We start from the raw sequence: 18160 nt of genomic DNA on the forward strand, positions 1-18160 counted from the left end.
TTCTATCGTTAGAAAACGTTTTACTCGCTACTTTACAATGCTCTCTACAACTTTACGACGGTTTCATGCGCTTTCACATTAGATATCGCAGTTCCCAACTTGTAAAGGTGAAAAACACTGCATCTCACTAAGTGACATTGTTTAATGCGGTTTTACGACGGTCCATACCTTAACCTAACGTAACCTAACCTAACCTAACCTAACCTTACCTAACCTAACCTAACCTAACCCAACCTAACCCAACCCAACCTAACCTAACCTAAGCTAACCTAACCTAACCTAACCAAACCTAACCTAACCTAACGTAACCTAACATAACCTAACCTATTCTAACGTAACCTAACCTTACCTGACCTAACCAAACCTAACGTAACCTAACCTAACCTAACATAACCTAACGTAACCTAACCTAACCTAACTTAACGTAACCTAACCTAACCTAACCCGACCTAACCCAACCCAACCCAACCCAACAACACCCAACCCAACCTAACCTAACCTTACCTAACCTAACCAATTTATCCTTACCTAACCTAACCTAACCTAACGTAACCTAACCTAACCTAACGTAACCCCACCGAACCTAACCTAACCTAACCCAACTCAACCCAACCTAACCTAATCTAACCTAACCTAACCTAACCTAACCTAACCTAACCAAACCTAACCTAACCTAACCTAACCTAACGACGGTTTCATGCGCTTTCACATTAGATATCGCAGTTCCCGACTTGTAATGGTGAAAAACACTGCATCTCACAAAGTGACAGTGTTTAATGCGGTTTTACGACGGTTCATATCTTAACCTAACCTAACATTCGCACTTGTATCTCAAAACGCTCTATTACACTGTTTCGTTAAAATTACAATATTTGCATGACCTCACAGTTTTTCACCAACTTATTACAGTACAGAATGCTGTCTCTCGCTAAATGACATCATTCTTTAAGGTTTCACGATGCTTGCATGCGCTTTAACGAGAATCTCACAATATAGCAGTTTCGCACTTGTAACGGTAGAACACGCAGTATTTGGCTTGTTCATGCTGTTTTGTGTGCTTTCACAACATTTAACCTATCGCAGTTTAATACTCGCAATAAAACAACACTATCTCGTTAGATGACGTCGTTTTTGGTAGTTTCACGACGCTACCTAGCTCAAACTAACCTAACCTAACCTAACCTTCGCACTTCTATCGTTAGAAAACGTTTTACTCGCAACTTTACAATGTTTTCTACAAGATTACGACAGTTTCATGCGCTTTCACAATAGATATCGCAGTTCCCGACTTGTAATGGTGAAAAACACTGCATCTCACTTAGTGACATGCGGTATTACGACGGTTCATATCTTAACCCAACCTAACGTTCGCACTTGTATCTAAAAACGCTCTATTACACTGTTTTGTTCACGTTTAAGATATTTGCATGACATCACAGTTTTTCTCCAACTTATTACAGTACAGAACGCTGTATATCGCTAAATGACATCATTCTTTAAGGTTTCACGATGCTTGCATGCGCTTTAACGAGAATATCACAACATAGCAGTTTCGCACTTGTAACGGTACAACACGCAGTATTTGGCTTGTTCATGCCGTTTTGTGTGCTTTCACAACATTTCACCTATGGCAGTTTCGTACTCGCAATAAAACAATTATATCTCGTTGGATGACGTCGTTTTTGGTGGTTTCACGACGCTACCTAGCTCAAACTAACCTAACCTTCGCACTTCTATAGTTAGAAAACGTTTTATTCGCTACTTTACAATGTTTTCTACAAGATTACGACGGTTTCATGCGCTTTCACATTAGATATCGCAGTTCCCGACTTGTAATGCTGAAAAACACAGCATCTCACTAAGTGACATTGTTTAATGCGGTTTTAGCGCGGTTCATATCTTAGCCTAACCTAACCTAACCTAACCTAATTTAACCTAACCTAACCTTACCTAACCCAACCTAACCTAACCTAACGTAACCAAACTTTACCTAACATAACCTAACCTAAACTAACCTAACCCAACCTAACCTAACCCAACCCAACCTAACCTAACCTAAGCTAACCTAACCTAACCTAACCAAACCTAACCTAACCTAACCTAACCTAACGTAACCTAACCTAACCTAACCTATTCTAACGTAACCTAACCTTACCTGACCTAACCTAACCTAACGTAACCTAACCTAACGTAACATAACGTAACCTAACCTAACCTAACGTAAACTAACCTAACCTAAACTAACCTAACCCAACCTAACCTAACCTAACCTAACCTAACCCAACTCAACCCAACCTAATCTAACCTAACCTAACCTAACCTAACCTAACCAAACCTAACCTAACCTAACCTAACCTAACCTAACGACGGTTTCATGCGCTTTCACATTAGATATCGCAGTTCCCGACTTGTAATGGTGAAAAACACTGCATCTCACAAAGTGACAGTGTTTAATGCGGTTTTACAACGGTTCATATCTTAACCTAACCTAACATTCGCACTTGTATCTCAAAACGCTCTATTACACTGTTTCGTTCACAATTACGATATTTGCATGACCTCACAGTTTTTCACCAACTTATTACAGTAGAGAACGCTGTCTCTCGCTAAATGACATCATTTTTTAAGGTTTCACGATGCTTGCATGCGCTTTAACGAGAATATCACAATATAGCAGTTTCGCACTTGTAACGGTAGAACACGCAGTATTTGGCTTGTTCATGGCGTTTTGTGTGCTTTCACAACATTTCACCTATCGCAGTTTAATACTCGCAATAAAACAACACTATCTCGTTAGATGACGTCGTTTTTGGTAGTTTCACGACGCTACCTAGCTTAAACTAACCTAACCTTCGCACTTCTATCGTTAGAAAACGTTTTATTCGCTACTTTACAATGTTTTCTTCAAGATTACGACGGTTTTATGCGCTTTCACATTAGATATCGCAGTTCCCGACTTGTAATGCTGAAAAACACAGCATCTCACTAAGTGACATTGTTTAATGCGGTTTTAGCGCGGTTCATATCTTAGCCTAACCTAACCTAATTTAACCTAACCTAACCTTACCTAACCTAACCTAACCCAACCCTACCCAACCTAACCTAACCTAACCTAACCTAAACTAACTTAACCCAACCTAACCTAACCTAACCTAACCTAACCCAACCTAACCCAACCCAACCCAACCTAACCTAACCTAAGCTAACCTAACCTACTCTAACCAAACCTAACCTAACATAACGTAACCTAACCTAACCTAACCTATTCTAACGTAACCTGTCCTTACCTGACCTAACCTAACCTAACGTAACCTAACCTAACCTAACATAACCTAACGTAACCTAACCTAACCTAACCTGACCTAACGTAACCTAACCTAACCTAACCCAACCTAACCCAATCCAACACAACCCAACAAAACCCAACCCAACCTAACCTAACCTAACCTAACCTTACCTAACCTAACCAAATTATCCTTACCTAACCTAACCTAACCTAACGTAACCTAACCTAACGTAACCTAACCTAACCTAACGTAACCTAACCTAACCTAACCTAACCCAACCTAACCTAACCTAACCTAACCCAACTCAACCCAACCTAACCTAATCTAACCTGACCTAACCTAACCAAACCAAACCTAACCTAACCTAACCTAACCTAACCTAACCTAACGACGGTTTCATGCGCTTTCACATTAGATATCGCAGTTCCCGACTTGTAATGGTGAAAAACACTGCATCTCACAAAGTGACAGTGTTTAATGCGGTTTTACAACGGTTCATATCTTAACCTAACCTAACATTCGCACTTGTATCTCAAAACGCTCTATTACACTGTTTCGTTCACAATTACGATATTTGCATGACCTCACAGTTTTTCACCAACTTATTACAGTACAGAACGCTGTCTCTCGCTAAATGACATCATTCTTTACGGTTTCACGATGCTTGCATGCGCTTTAACGAGAATATCACAATATAGCAGTTTCGCACTTGTAACGGTATAACACGCAGTATTTGGCTTGTTCATGGAGTTTTGTGTGCTTTCACAACATTTCACCTATCGCAGTTTAATACTCGCAATAAAACAACACTATCTCGTTAGATGACGTCGTTTTTGGTAGTTTCACGACGCTACCTAGCTTAAACTAACCTAACCTTCGCACTTCTATCGTTAGAAAACGTTTTATTCGCTACTTTACAATGTTTTCTACAAGATTACGACGGTTTCATGCGCTTTCACTTTAGATATCGCAGTTCCCGACTTGTAATGCTGAAAAACACAGCATCTCACTAAGTGACATTGTTTAATGCGGTTTTAGCGCGGTTCATATCTTAGCCTAACCTAACCTAACCTAATTTAAGCTAACCTAAACTTACCTAACCTAACCTAACCTAACCTAACCCAACCCAACCCAACCCAACCTAACCTAACCTAACCTAACCTAAACTAACCTAACCCAACCTAACCTAACCTAACCTAACCTAACGTAACCTAACCTAACTTAACCTAACCTAACCTAACGACGTTTGCAAGCGCTTTCACATTGGATATCGCAGTTCCCGACTTGTAATGGCGAAAAACACTGCATCTCACTAAGTGACATTGTTTAATGTGGTTTTACGACGGTTCATATCTTAACCTAACCTAACATTCGCACTTGTATTGAAAAACGCTCTATTACACTGTTTCGTTCACAAATGCGATATTTGCATAACCTCACAGTTTTTCACCAACTAATTGCAGTACAGAACGCTGTATCTCGCTAAATGACATCGTTCTTTAAGGTTTCACGATGCTTGAATGCGCTTTAACGAGAATATCACATTATAGCAGTTTCGCACTTGTAACGGTACAACACGCAGTATCTGGCTTGTTCGTGCCGTTTTGTGTACTTTCACAACATTTCACCTATTGCAGTTTCGTACTCGCAATAAAACAACAGTATCTCGTTAGATGACGTCGTTTTTGGTGGTTTCACGACGTTACATAGCTTAAACTAACATAACTCAACCTAATATAACCTTCGCACTTCTATCGTTAGAAAACGTTTTACTCGCTACTTTACAATGCTCTCTAGAACATTACGACGGTTTCAAGCGCTTTCACATTAGATATCGCAGCTCCCAACTTGTAAAGGTGAAAAACACTGCATCTCACTAAGTGACATTGTTTAATGCGGTTTTACGATGGTTCATACCTTAACCTAACGTAACCTAACCTAACCTAACCTAACCTTACCTAACCTAACCTAACCTAACCCAACCCAACCCAACCCAACCTAACCTAACCTAACCTAAACTAACCTAACCTAACCTAACCTAACCCAACCTAACCCAACCCAACCTAACCTAACCTAAGCTAACCTAACCTAACCAAACCTAACCTAACCTAACGTAACCTAACCTAACCTAACCTATTCTAACGTAACCTAACCTTACCTGACCTAACCTAACCTAACGTAACCTAACCTAACCTAACGTAACCTAACCTAACCTAACTTAACGTAACCTAACCTAACCTAACCCGACCTAACCGAACCCAACCCAACCCAACCTAACCTAACCTAACCTAACCTTACCTAACCTAACCAAATTATCCTTACCTAACCTAACGTAACCTAACGTAACCTAACCTAACCTAACATAACCTAACCTAACCAAACCTAACCTAACCTAACCTAACCTAACCCAACTCAACTCAACCCAACCTAACCTAATCTAACCTAACCTAACCTAACCTAACCAAACCTAACCTAACCTAACCTAACCTAACGACGGTTTCATGCGCTTTCACATTAGATATCGCAGTTCCCGACTTGTAATGGTGAAAAACACTGCATCTCACAAAGTGACAGTGTTTAATGCGGTTTTACGACGGTTCATATCTTAACCTAACCTAACATTCGCACTTGTATCTCAAAACGCTCTATTACACTGTTTCGTTAAAATTACGATATTTGCATGACCTCACAGTTTTTCACCAACTTATTACAGTACAGAACGCTGTCTCTCGCTAAATGACATCATTCTTTAAGGTTTCACGATGCTTGCATGCGCTCTAACGAGAATCTCACAATATAGCAGTTTCGCACTTGTAACGGTAGAACACGCAGTATTTGGCTTGTTCATGCTGTTTTGTGTGCTTTCACAACATTTAACCTATCGCAGTTTAATACTCGCAATAAAACAACACTATCTCGTTAGATGACGTCGTTTTTGGTAGTTTCACGACGCTACCTAGCTCAAACTAACCTAACCTAACCTAACCTTCGCACTTCTATCGTTAGAAAACGTTTTACTCGCAACTTTACAATGTTTTCTACAAGATTACGACAGTTTCATGCGCTTTCACAATAGATATCGCAGTTCCCAAATTGTAATTGTGAAAAACACTGCATCTCACTTAGTGACATGCGGTATTACGACGGTTCATATCTTAACCTAACCTAACGTTCGCACTTGTATCTAAAAACGCTCTATTACACTGTTTTGTTCACGTTTAAGATATTTGCATGACATCACAGTTTTTCTCCAACTTATTACAGTACAGAACGCTGTATATCGCTAAATGACATCATTCTTTAAGGTTTCACGATGCTTGCATGATCTTTAACGAGAATATCACAACATAGCAGTTTCGCAATTGTAACGGTACAACACGCAGTATTTGGCTTGTTCATGCCGTTTTGTGTGCTTTCACAACATTTCACTTATGGCAGTTTCGTACTCGCAATAAAACAATTATATCTCGTTAGATGACGTCGTTTTTGGTGGTTTCACGACGCTACCTAGCTCAAACTAACCTAACCTTCGCACTTCTATAGTTAGAAAACGTTTTATTCGCTACTTTACAATGTTTTCTACAAGATTACGACGGTTTCATGCGCTTTCACATCAGATATCGCAGTTCCCGACTTTAATGCTGAAAAACACAGCATCTCACTAAGTGACATTGTTTAATGCGGTTGTAGCGTGGTTCATATCTTAACCTAACCTAACCTAACCTAACCTAATTTAACCTAACTTAACTTTACCTAACCCAACCTAACCTAACCTAACGTAACCAAACTTTACCTAACATACCCTAACCAAAACTAACCTAACCCAACCTAACCTAACCTAACCAAACCTAACCCAACCCAACCTAACCTAACCTAAGCTAACCTAACCAAACCTAACCTAACCTAACCTAACGTAACCTAACCTAACCTAACCTAACCTATTCTAACGTAACCTAACCTTACCTGACCTAACCTAACCTAACGTAACCTAACCTAACCTAACATAACCTAACGTAACCTAACCTAACCTAACCTAACGTAACCTAACCTAACCTAACCCAACCTAACCCAACCCAACCCAACAACACCCAACCCAACCTAACCTAACCTAACCTTACCTAATCTAACCGAATTATCCTTACGTAACCTAACCTAACCTAACCTAACGTAACCTAACCTAACGTAACATAACGTAACCTAACCTAACCTAACGTAACCTAACCTAACCTAACCTAACCCAACCTAACCTAACCTAACCTAACCTAACCCAACTCAACACAACCTAACCTAATCTAACCTAACCTAACCTAACCTAACCAAACCTAACCTAACCTAACCTAACCTAACCTAACGACGGTTTCATGTGCTTTCACATTAGATATCGCAGTTCCCGACTTGTAATGGTGAAAAACACTGCATCTCACAAAGTGACAGTGTTTAATGCGGTTTTACAACGGTTCATATCTTAACCTAACCTAACATTCGCACTTGTATCTCAAAACGCTCTATTACACTGTTTCGTTCACAATTACGATATTTGCATGACCTCACAGTTTTTCACCAACTTATTACAGTACAGAACGCTGTCTCTCGCTAAATGACATCATTCTTTAAGGTTTCACGATGCTTGCATGCGCTTTAACGAGAATATCACAATATAGCAGTTTCGCACTTGTAACGGTAGAACACGCAGTATTTGGCTTGTTCATGGCGTTTTGTGTGCTTTCACAACATTTCACCTATCGCAGTTTAATACTCGCAATAAAACAACACTATCTCGTTAGATGACGTCGTTTTTGGTAGTTTCACGACGCTACCTAGCTTAAACTAACCTAACCTTTGCACTTCTATCGTTAGAAAACGTTTTATTCGCTACTTTACAATGTTTTCTACAAGATTACGACGGTTTCATGCGCTTTCACATTAGATATCGCAGTTCCCGACTTGTAATGCTGAAAAACACAGCATCTCACTAAGTGACATTGTTTAATGTGGTTTTAGCGCGGTTCATATCTTAGCCTAACCTAACCTAACCTAATTCAACCTAACCTAACCTTACCTAACCTAACCTAACCTAACCCAACCCAACCCAACCTAACCTAACCTAAACTAACCTAACCTAAACTAACCTAACCCAACCTAACCTAACCTAACCTAACCTAACCCAACCTAACCCAACCCAACCCAACCTAACCTAACCTAAGCTAACCTAACCTACTCTAACCAAACCCAACCTAACCTAACGTAACCTAACCTAACCTAACCTATTCTAACGTAACCTGTCCTTACCTGACCTAACCTAACCTAACGTAACCTAACCTAACCTAACATAACCTAACGTAACCTAACCTAACCTAACCTGACCTAACGTAACCTAACCTAACCTAACCCCACCTAACCCAACCCAACCCAACCCAACAAAACCCAACCCAACCTAACCTAACCTAACCTAACCTTACCTAACCTAACCAAATTATCCTTACCTAACCTAACCTAACCTAACGTAACCTAACCTAACGTAACCTAACCTAACCTAACGTAACCTAACCTAACCTAACCTAACCCAACCTAACCTAACCTAACCTAACCTAACCCAACTCAACCCAACGTAACCTAATCTAACCTAACCTAACCTAACCTAACCAAACCTAACCTAACCTAACCTAACCTAACGACGGTTTCATGCGCTTTCACATTAGATATCGCAGTTCCCGACTTGTAATGGTGAAAAACACTGCATCTCACAAAGTGACAGTGTTTAATGCGGTTTTACAACGGTTCATATCTTAACCTAACCTAACATTCGCACTTGTATCTCAAAACGCTCTATTACACTGTTTCGTTCACAATTACGATATTTGCATGACCTCACAGTTTTTCACCAACTTATTACAGTACAGAACGCTGTCTCTCGCTAAATGACATCATTCTTTAAGTTTCACGATGCTTGCATGCGCTTTAACGAGAATATCACAATATAGCAGTTTCGCGCTTGTAACGGTAGAACACGCAGTATTTGGCTTGTTCATGGCGTTTTGTGTGCTTTCACAACATTTCACCTATCGCAGTTTAATACTCGCAATAAAACAACACTATCTCGTTAGATGACGTCGTTTTTGGTAAATTCACGACGCTACCTAGCTTAAACTAACCTAACCTTCGCACTTCTATCGTTAGAAAACGTTTTATTCGCTACTTTACAATGTTTTCTACAAGATTACGACGGTTTCATGCGCTTTCACATTAGATATCGCAGTTCCCGACTTGTAATGCTGAAAAAAACAGCATCTCACTAAGTGACATTGTTTAATGCGGTTTTAGCGCGGTTCATATCTTAGCCTAACCTAACCTAACCTAATTTAACCTAACCTTACCTAACCTAACCTAACCTAACCTAACCCAACCCAACCCAACCTAACCTAACCTAACCTAACCTAAACTAACCTAACCCCACCTAACCTAACCTAACCTAACCTAACCTAACCCAACCTAACCCAACCCAACCCAACCTAACCTAACCTAAGCTAACCTAACCTACTCTAACCAAACCTAACCTAACCTAACGTAACCTAACCTAACCTAACCTATTCTAACGTAACCTGTCCTTACCTGACCTAACCTAACCTAACGTAACCTAACCTAACCTAAGATAACCTAACGTAACCTAACCTAACCTAACCTGACCTAACGTAACCTAACCTAACCTAACCCAACCTAACCCAACCCAACCCAACCCAACAAAACCCAACCCAACCTAACCTAACCTAACCTAACCTTACCTAACCTAACCAAATTATCCTTACCTAACCTAACCTAACCTAACGTAACCTAACCTAACGTAACCTAACGTAACCTAACCTAACCTAACGTAGTCTAACCTAACCTAACCTAACCCAACCTAACCTAACCTAACCTAACCTAACCCAACTCAACCCAACCTAACCTAATCTAACCTAACCTAACCTAACCTAACCAAACCTAACCTAACCTAACCTAACCTAACGACGGTTGCAAGCGCTTTCACATTAGATATCGCAGTTCCCGACTTGTAATGGTGAGAAACACTGCATCTCACTAAGTGACATTGTTTAATGCGGTTTTACGACGGTTCATATCTTAACCTAACCTAACATTCGCACTTGTATCTAAAAACGCTCTATTACACTGTTTCGTTCACAATTACGATATTTGCATAATCTCACAGTTTTTCACCAACTTATTGCAGTGCAGAACGCTGTATTTCGCTAAATGACATCATTCTTTAAAGTTTCACCATGCTTGCATGCGCTTTAACGAGAATATCACAACATAGCAGTTTCGCACTTGTAACGATACAACACGCAGTATTTGGCTTGTTCATGCCGTTTTGTGTGCTTTCACAACATTTCACCCATAGCAGTTTCGTACTCGCAATAAAACAACAGTATCTCGTTAGATGACGTCGTTTTTGGTGGTTTCACGATGCTACCTAGCATAAACTAACATAACTCAACCTAACATAACCTTCGCACTTCTATCGTTAGAAAACGTTTTACTCGCTACTTTACAATGCTTCCTACAACATTACGACGGTTTCAAGCGCTTTCACATTAGATATCGCAGTTCCCAACTTGTAAAGGTGAAAAACACTGCATCTCACTAAGTGACATTGTTTAATGCGGTTTTACGATGGTTCATACCTTAATCTAACGTAACCTAACCTAACCTAACCTAACCTTACCTAACCTAACCTAACCTAACCCAACCCAACCCAACCCAACCTAACCTAACCTAACCTAAACTAACCTAACCCAACCTAACCTAACCTAACCTAACCTAACCCAACCTAACCCAACCCAACCTAACCTAACCTAAGCTAACCTAACCTAAACTAACCAAACCTAACCTAACCTAACCTAACGTAACCTAACCTAACCTAACCTAACCTATTCTAACGTAACCTAACCTTACCTGACCTAACCTAACCTAACGTAACCTAACCTAACCTAACATAACCTAACGTAACCTAACCTAACCTAACTTAACGTAACCTAACCTAACCTAACCCAACCCAACCCAACCCAACAACACCCAACCCAACCTAACTTAACCTAACCTAACCTTACCTAACCTAACCAATTTATCCTTACCTAACCTAACCTAACGTAACCTAACGTAACCTAACCTAACCTAACGTAACCCAACCTAACCTAACCTAACCTAACCCAACTCAACCCAACCTAACCTAATCTAACCTAACCTAACCTAACCTACCCAAACCTAACCTAACCTAACCTAACCTAACCCAACTCAACTCAACCCAACCTAACCTAATCTAACCTAACCTAACCTAACCTAACCTAACCAAACCTAACCTAACCTAACCTAACCTAACGACGGTTTCATGCGCTTTCACATTAGATATCGCAGTTCCCGACTTGTAATGGTGAAAAACACTGCATCTCACAAAGTGACAGTGTTTAATGCGGTTTTACGACGGTTCATATCTTAACCTAACCTAACATTCGCACTTGTATCTCAAAACGCTCTATTACACTGTTTCGTTAAAATTACGATATTTGCATGACCTCACAGTTTTTCACCAACTTATTACAGTACAGAACGCTGTCTCTCGCTAAATGACATCATTCTTTAAGGTTTCACGATGCTTGCATGCGCTTTACCGAGAATCTCACAATATAGCAGTTTCGCACTTGTAACGGTAGAACACGCAGTATTTGGCTTGTTCATGCCGTTTTGTGTGCTTTCACAACATTTAACCTATCGCAGTTTAATACTCGCAATAAAACAACACTATCTCGTTAGATGACGTCGTTTTTGGTAGTTTCACGACGCTACCTAGCTCAAACTAACCTAACCTAACCTAACCTTCGCACTTCTATCGTTAGAAAACGTTTTACTCGCAACTTTACAATGTTTTCTACAAGATTACGACGGTTTCATGCGCTTTCACATTAGATATCGCAGTTCCCGACTTGTAATGGTGAAAAACACAGCATCTCAGTTACATTGTTTCATGCGGTTTTACGACGGTTCATATCTTAACCTAACCTAACGTTCGCAGTTGTTTCTAAAAACGTTCTATTACACTGTTTCGTTCACATTTAAGATATTTGCATGACCTCACAGTTTTTCTCCAACTTATTACAGTACAGAACGCTGTATATCGCTAAATGACATCATTCTTTAAGGTTTCACGATGCTCATGCGCTTTAACGAGAATATCACAACATAGCAGTTTCGCACTTGTAACAATACAACACGCAGTATTTGGCTTGTTCATGCCGTTTTGTGTGCTTTCACATTTCACCCATAGCAGTTTCGTACATGAAATAAAACAATTATATCTCGTTAGATGACGTCCTTTTTGGTGGTTTCACGATGCTACCTAGCTTAAACTAACATAATTCAACCTAACATAACCTTCGCACTTCTATCGTTAGAAAACATTTTACTCGCTACTTTACAATGCTCTCTACAACATTACGACGGTTTCATGCGCTTTCACATTAGATATCGCAGTTCCCGACTTGTAATGGTGAAAAACACTGCATCTCACAAAGTGACAGTGTTTAATGCGGTTTTACAACGGTTCATATCTTAACCTAACCTAACATTCGCACTTGTATCTCAAAACGCTCTATTACACTGTTTCGTTCACAATTACGATATTTGCATGACCTCACAGTTTTTCAACAACTTATTACAGTACAGAACGCTGTCTCTCGCTAAATGACATCATTTTTTAAGGTTTCACGATGCTTGCATGCGCTTTAACGAGAATATCACAATATAGCAGTTTCGCACTTGTAACGGTAGAACACGCAGTATTTGGCTTGTTCATGGCGTTTTGTGTGCTTTCACAACATTTCACCTATCGCAGTTTAATACTCGCAATAAAACAACACTATCTCGTTAGATGACGTCGTTTTTGGTAGTTTCACGACGCTACCTAGCTTAAACTAACCTAACCTTCGCACTACTATCGTTAGAAAACGTTTTATTCGCTACTTTACAATGTTTTCTTCAAGATTACGACGGTTTCATGCGCTTTCACATTAGATATCGCAGTTCCCGACTTGTAATGCTGAAAAACACAGCATCTCACTAAGTGACATTGTTTAATGCGGTTTTAGCGCGGTTCATATCTTAGCCTAACCTAACCTAACCTAATTTAAGCTAACCTAAACTTACCTAACCTAACCTAACCTAACCTAACCCAACCCAACCCAACCCAACCTAACCTAACCTAACCTAACCTAAACTAACCTAACCCAACCTAACCTAACCTAACCTAACCTAACGAAACCTAACCTATCTTAACCTAACCTAACCTAACGACGTTTGCAAGCGCTTTCACATTGGATATCGCAGTTCCCGACTTGTAATGGCGAAAAACACTGCATCTCACTAAGTGACATTGTTTAATGCGGTTTTACGACGGTTCATATCTTAACCTAACCTAACATTCGCACTTGTATTGAAAAACGCTCTATTACACTGTTTCGTTCACAAATGCGATATTTGCATAACCTCACAGTTTTTCACCAACTAATTGCAGTACAGAACGCTGTATCTCGCTAAATGACATCGTTCTTTAAGGTTTCACGATGCTTGAATGCGCTTTAACGAGAATATCACATTATAGCAGTTTCGCACTTGTAACGGTACAACACGCAGTATCTGGCTTGTTCGTGCCGTTTTGTGTACTTTCACAACATTTCACCTATTGCAGTTTCGTACTCGCAATAAAACAACAGTATCTCGTTAGATGACGTCGTTTTTGGTGGTTTCACGACGCTACATAGCTTAAACTAACATAACTCAACCTAATATAACCTTCGCACTTCTATCGTTAGAAAACGTTTTACTCGCTACTTTACAATGCTCTCTAGAACATTACGACGGTTTGAAGCGCTTTCACATTAGATATCGCAGCTCCCAACTTGTAAAGGTGAAAAACACTGCATCTCACTAAGTGACATTGTTTAATGCGGTTTTACGATGGTTCATACCTTAACCTAACGTAACCTAACCTAACCTAACCTAACCTAACCTTACCTAACCTAACCTAACCTAACCCAACCCAACCCAACCCAACCTAACCTAACCTAACCTAAACTAACCTAACCTAACCTAACCTAACCCAACCTAACCCAACCCAACCTAACCTAACCTAAGCTAACCTAACCTAACAAACCTAACCTAACCTAACGTAACCTAACCTAACCTAACCTATTCTAACGTAACCTAACCTTACCTGACCTAACCTAACCTAACGTAACCTAACCTAACCTAACGTAACCTAACCTAACCTAACTTAACGTAACCTAACCTAACCTAACCCGACCTAACCGAACCCAACCCAACCCAACACCCAACCCAACCTAACCTAACCTAACCTAACCTTACCTAACCTAACCAAATTATCCTTACCTAACCTAACGTAACCTAACGTAACCTAACCTAACCTAACATAACCTAACCTAACCAAACCTAACCTAACCTAACCTAACCTAACCCAACTCAACTCAACCCAACCTAACCTAATCTAACCTAACCTAACCTAACCTAACCAAACCTAACCTAACCTAACCTAACCTAACGACGGTTTCATGCGCTTTCACATTAGATATCGCAGTTCCCGACTTGTAATGGTGAAAAACACTGCATCTCACAAAGTGACAGTGTTTAATGCGGTTTTACGACGGTTCATATCTTAACCTAACCTAACATTCGCACTTGTATCTCAAAACGCTCTATTACACTGTTTCGTTAAAATTACGATATTTGCATGACCTCACAGTTTTTCACCAACTTATTACAGTACAGAACGCTGTCTCTCGCTAAATGACATCATTCTTTAAGGTGTCACGATGCTTGCATGCGCTTTAACGAGAATCTCACAATATAGCAGTTTCGCACTTGTAACGGTAGAACACGCAGTATTTGGCTTGTTCATGCTGTTTTGTGTGCTTTCACAACATTTAACCTATCGCAGTTTAATACTCGCAATAAAACAACACTATCTCGTTAGATGACGTCGTTTTTGGTAGTTTCACGACGCTACCTAGCTCAAACTAACCTAACCTAACCTAACCTTCGCACTTCTATCGTTAGAAAACGTTTTACTCGCAACTTTACAATGTTTTCTACAAGATTACGACAGTTTCATGCGCTTTCACAATAGATATCGCAGTTCCCAAATTGTAATTGTGAAAAACACTGCATCTCACTTAGTGACATGCGGTATTACGACGGTTCATATCTTAACCTAACCTAACGTTCGCACTTGTATCTAAAAACGCTCTATTACACTGTTTTTTTCACGTTTAAGATATTTGCATGACATCACAGTTTTTCTCCAACTTATTACAGTACAGAACGCTCTATATCGCTAAATGACATCATTCTTTACGGTTTCACGATGCTTGCATGCGCTTTAACGAGAATATCACAATATAGCAGTTTCGCACTTGTAACGGTAGAACACGCAGTATTTGGCTTGTTCATGGAGTTTTGTGTGCTTTCACAACATTTCACCTATCGCAGTTTAATACTCGCAATAAAACAACACTATCTCGTTAGATGACGTCGTTTTTGGTAGTTTCACGACGCTACCTAGCTTAAACTAACCTAACCTTCGCACTTCTATCGTTAGAAAACGTTTTATTCGCTACTTTACAATGTTTTCTACAAGATTACGACGGTTTCATGCGCTTTCACATTAGATATCGCAGTTCCCGACTTGTAATGCTGAAAAACACAGCATCTCACTAAGTGACATTGTTTAATGCGGTTTTAGCGCGGTTCATATCTTAGCCTAACCTAACCTAACCTAATTTAAGCTAACCTAACCTTACCTAACCTAACCTAACGTAACCTAACCCAACCCAACCCAACCCAACCTAACCTAACCTAACCTAACCTAAACTAACCTAACCCAACCTAACCTAACGTAACCTAACCTAACTTAACCTAACCTAACCTAACGACGTTTGCAAGCGCTTTCACATTGGATATCGCAGTTCCCGACTTGTAATGGTGAAAAACACTGCATCTCACTAAGTGACATTGTTTAATGCGGTTTTACGACGGTTCATATCTTAACCTAACCTAACATTCGCACTTGTATTGAAAAACGCTCTATTACACTGTTTCGTTCACAAATACGATATTTGCATAACCTCACAGTTTTTCACCAACTAATTGCAGTACAGAACGCTGTATCTCGCTAAATGACATCGTTCTTTAAGGTTTCACGATGCTTGAATGCGCTTTAACGAGAATATCACATTATAGCAGTTTCGCACTTGTAACGGTAGAACACGCAGTATCTGGCTTGTTCGTGCCGTTTTGTGTACTTTCACAACATTTCACCTATTGCAGTTTCGTACATGCAATAAAACAACACTATCTCGTTAGATGACGTCCTTTTTGGTGGTCTCACGACGCTACATAGCTTAAACTAACATAACTCAACCTAATATAACCTTCGCACTTCTATCGTTAGAAAACGTTTTACTCGCTACTTTACAATGCTCTCTAGAACATTACGACGGTTTCAAGCGCTTTCACATTAGATATCGCAGTTCCCGACTTGTAATGGTGAAAAACACTGCATCTCACAAAGTGACATGGTTTAATGCGGTTTTACGACGGTTCATATCTTAACCTAACCTAACATTCGCGCTTGTATCTCAAAACGCTCTATTACACTGTTTCGTTCACAATTACGATATTTGCATGACCTCACAGTTTTTCACCAACTTATTACAGTACAGAACGCTGTCTCTCGCTAAATGACATCATTCTTTAAAGTTTCACGATGCTTGAATGCGCTTTAACGAGAATATCACAACATAGCAGTTTCGCACTTGTAACGATACAACACGCAGTATTTGGCTTGTTCATGCCGTTTTGTGTTCTTTCAAAACATTTCACCCATAGCAGTTTCGTACTCGCAATAAAACAACAGTATCTCGTTAGATGACGTCGTTTTTGGTGGTTTCACGACGCTACCTAGCATAAACTAACATAACTCAACCTAACATAACCTTCGCACTTCTATCGTTAGAAAATGTTTTACTCGCTAATTTACAATGCTTTCTACAACATTACGACGGTTTCAAGCGCTTTCACATTAAATATCGCAGCTCCCAACTTGTAAAGGTGAAAAACACTGCATCTCACTAAGTGACTTTGTTTAATGCGGTTTTACGATGGTTCATACCTTAACCTAACGTAACCTAACCTAACCTAACCTAACCTAACCTTACCTAACCTAACCTAACCTAACCCAACCCAACCCAACCTAACCTAACCTAACCTAAACTAACCTAACCTAACCTAACCTAACCCAACCTAACCTAACGTAACCTAACCTAACCTAACCTATTCTAACGTAACCTAACCTTACCTGACCTAACCTAACCTAACGTAACCTAACCTAACCTAACGTAACCTAACCTAACCTAACTTAACGTAACCTAACCTAACCCGACCTAACCGAACCCAACCCAACCCAACACCCAACCCAACCTAACCTAACCTAACCTAACCTTACCTAACCTAACCAAACGTAACCTAACGTAACCTAACCTAACCTAACATAACCTAACCTAACCAAACCTAACCTAACCTAACCTAACCCAACTCAACTCAACCCAACCTAACCTAATCTAACCTAACCTAACCTAACCTAACCAAACCTAACCTAACCTAAGCTAACCTAACCTAACGACGGTTGCAAGCGCTTTCACATTAGATATCGCAGTTCCCGACTTGTAATGGTGAGAAACACTGCATCTCACTAAGTGACATTGTTTAATGCGGTTTTACGACGGTTCATATCTTAACCTAACCTAACATTC

This window comes from Rhipicephalus microplus, chromosome 2 (assembly GCF_043290135.1).
Source record: "Rhipicephalus microplus isolate Deutch F79 chromosome 2, USDA_Rmic, whole genome shotgun sequence".
NCBI classification, from domain to species: Eukaryota; Metazoa; Arthropoda; class Arachnida; order Ixodida; family Ixodidae; genus Rhipicephalus; species Rhipicephalus microplus.